General features: G+C 35.9%; 1 pseudogene; it reads right to left on the bottom strand.

Moving 5' to 3' along the window:
• Positions 1-1,867: 1,867 nt before the first annotated feature.
• LOC103232322 (E3 ubiquitin-protein ligase CCNB1IP1 pseudogene) lies at positions 1,868-2,714 on the bottom strand (annotated as a pseudogene).
• Between the last annotated feature and the right edge of the window lie 1,001 nt (positions 2,715-3,715).

Here is a 3,715-nt window from a genome sequence, read left to right as displayed (position 1 = left end):
AGTTGGCTAGTTCTTATTAACCACATCTGTGTAATTGCCCAAAATCTATCCTGCATTTTTATATGTCAAATTTCCTCTTCAGGTTTTTTACTTTTTTGCGCAATTTTAAATTGTCAGATTAGTATTTAGAATTTGGTATGCTATGTATTTCATCTTTGCATTATTTCCAATGTTGGAGGTATAAATTATGAAATGACTTTTAGAGTGTTCTAATTTGTTTTATGTATTTCTTTTTACAAATCTGACTCTATGAAAGTGCATTAGTACAAGGTTGACTTTGTGTATAAGCATTGTGTGCATATGTAAAAATATTGAGACTTCCTCAATAAATGAGACATTATTTTCATACATATGTATTTGTGAGAAATTAAATTTCTTAAAATCTTGGATCTTTGGGCAGGCTGGGGTTTCACTGTGATTCTCCAGGCTGGCCTCAAACTCCTTGGCTCACGGGATTTTACTGTCTCAACCTCTTGAGTACCAGAGAACAAAGGTGTATACCACTCCACACAGCATCCCACTGCAGTTCTTGATGGATCTCCTCAAAAGACTCAGGTTGTTCCTCATGGTATTTCAGATGGCTTAAATGATAAATCTTGGTGCACACAATTAGCAAACATAGTTACAGGCATTTATACATTTCCATTGTGACCTATTGCTTTATAAACAGTTTATATCTGCTCACAACCATTATACTGGTACAACTGTTGTTCATACACCTGCTTGTTTATGCTTGAAAAACCTGCTATGTTTATTGCCTATGCTGTTTCAAGTGGACTATAAGGTATTCTTTGTATTTTTATATGTTTCTTAAATAAATTCCCTTTTTAAAATATAAATGAGTGCTATTAATGTTATTTTAAACAATTTTTTAAATTATATTTTTGGGATTTTAATTTTTCAACACTTTTAACATTTGAGATTAGGCATATGGAATTGTGATTGTGTCTTTTGGTCTTTGGGGATTATGACTAGCTCTCTATTTATTTATTTATTTATTTTTCTGTAACAGAATCTCGCTCTGTCACCTGGAGTGTAGTATTGGGGCTTGATTATATCTCATTGCAGCCTCAAACTGAGCTCTAGCGATCCTCCCACCTCTGCCTCCTGAGTAGCAGGGACTACAGGTGCACACCACCAAACTGGAAAATTTTAAAATATGAATATGTGCATATATATATATATGCTTTTTTCTGTAGAAAGAAGGTCTCAGCTGTGTTGTCCAGATGGTTGAAGTCCTGGGCTCGTAGGATCCTCCCACCTCAGCCTCCCAAAGCACTGGGATTACAGGCAAATACACCAAAATGTCAGTGTAAATTGACACACTTTTACATACACAGATATGCACCAATACAAGAATTCAAAGTGACATGTGGACATATAATGCAGGTACTTATGCATAAACACACAACTCAGACACAAACATATCTATTGAAATACACAATACTGTTGTGACCTTCTCACTAATGATTAAAATCAACTGTTCACAATTGATTAATAAAATGCCCATGATTTAAATAGAAACAAAGAAATCATACTCTAAAGCCACACTTCCCTGCCATTTAGTTTCTTATAAGTTGATAATGTAAAGAAAACTTAAAGACTTAAAAGCCCAGGGAAGCTGGGACTCCTAGAAAAAAGATTTACTAAGTAAAATCACTGGAGGTGTACATCAGAAATATTCTGTAAAATTAGCTAAATTATTTGTACTTTTTTTTTTGAGACATGGTCTCACTGTGTCACCCAGGCTGGAGTGCAGTAGCATGATACTACCTCACTATATCTTCAAACTCAAGTGGGCTCAAGTGATCCTTTGGCCACAGTCTCCTGAGTAGCTGGATTACAGGTGCATGCCAGCATGCCCGGTTCAAATTGTTTTCACTTTCAGGACCCTGCTGGAAACTTGTTGCTGCTCTAATTCATGACTTGGAGCGGCAGAACTGCAAAAAGCTATTGCTTGGTTCAGGTGCTTTGTGAGAATCCAAAAAAAAAAAAAAAAAAAAAAAAAAAGGTCTGAACTGAAAATCTCTATCTCCATCACCCAGATTTTAAAATGGTGCACTGTCCAAAAGACACTTGGTGTTGTGTCCTAATGAAAAGCCAGAAACACCAGACTGTGCAATTATGGATGGTTCAAAGGTATGCTCTTGGTTAGTAACAGTAATGTTTCATAGCCTCAGGCTATCACAGAGGATTTGGAGCTTTTGACACTTATGACTGCACTCCATACATTTTAAAAAAGATATCAGTGAACATTTTTATTGTGTTCTTTTAGCACTTCCTTCATGGAGGTGATCTCTCCTTTTATAAAGGTCAATTCTACATCTTTGCTCTGTATTTGCTGAGTATATATCTTCTCCATCTGTTTCAGATGGCCCTCAGCTTCGCTGAAATTGTATTCTTGATAGACTCCTGATATACATAGTATGTCCAGAAGTATAGTGCTCAGGAGCTAATGTTCAACACCATCTCTGGTTGCAGCCCTGCCAATACCATAGCTTTATAGTCCTCTGATGGACTGAGTTCTGTGAGGACAATATCTAGCCAGAAAGGTCGTTGCTGGCAAGACAGATAGCTGGTGAATGACTAAACTCAGAACTGACATACTGACCACAGAAGATGTGAGAGCAGGTAGTGACCCATGCAAAACCAGAGAGTTTGATGTGACATTATTGATAATTATAAAGCAGCGTGTTTTCACATCTCAAGGACATACAGAAACAAGAGCAAACCAAAACCCAAACCCAGCAGAGGAAAAGAAATAACAAAGATCAGAGCAGAAATAAATAGAACTAAAACAAACCAAAAAAAAGTACAAAAGATAAGTGAAACAAAGAGCTGGTTCTTTAAAAATATAAACAAAATTGATAGACCTTTATCGAGATTAACTAAGAAAAAGAAGACACAAACAAATTCAATTAGAAAAGAAACAGGAGATATCACAACCAATACCACAGAAATACAAGAGATTACTCAAGGCTACTATGAACATTTTTACATGCACGAACTAGAACACCTAGAGGAGAAGGATAAATTCCTGGAAATATACAACTCTCTTAGTTTAAACCAGAAAGAAACAGAAACTCTGGACAAACCAATAACAAGCAGCAAAATTAAGAAAGTAATTTAAAAAATTGCCAATAAAAAGAAGTCCAGGACCAGATGGATTCACAGCTGAATTCTACCAAACATTCAAAGACTAATTGGTACTGATTCTAATGTCACTGTTCTGTGGAATAGAGAAAGAAGAAATCCTCCCTAAATTATTCTGTGAAGCCAGCATCACCCTAACACCAAAACCAGGGAAGACCATAACAAACATTTAAAAAAAAAAAAGAAAAGAAAAAGAAAACCACAGACCAATATCTTTGATGAACATAGATGCAAAAATCCTCAATAAAATACTAGCTAGCCAAATCCACCAGCGTATCCCAAATATAGTCCACCATAATCAAGTGGGTTTTGTACCAGGGATGCAGTAGTGGCTTGACATCCACAAATCAATAAATGTAACACACCACATAAACAGAATTGAAGTAAAAGAATCACATGATCATCTCAAAAGATGAAGGAAAAGCATTTGACAAAATTCAGCATCCCTTTGTGATAAAAACCCTCAGGAAAATAAGCATAGAAGGGACATACCTTAAGGTAATAAGAGGCATCTATGACAAACCCACAGCCAACATTACACTGAACAGAAATAAGTTGAAAG

This window comes from Chlorocebus sabaeus, chromosome X, assembly GCF_047675955.1.
Source record: "Chlorocebus sabaeus isolate Y175 chromosome X, mChlSab1.0.hap1, whole genome shotgun sequence".
Classification (NCBI taxonomy): domain Eukaryota; kingdom Metazoa; phylum Chordata; class Mammalia; order Primates; family Cercopithecidae; genus Chlorocebus; species Chlorocebus sabaeus.
The sequence above is the reverse complement of the archived record's forward strand: the minus strand, read 5'-3'. Positions and strand labels throughout refer to the sequence as shown.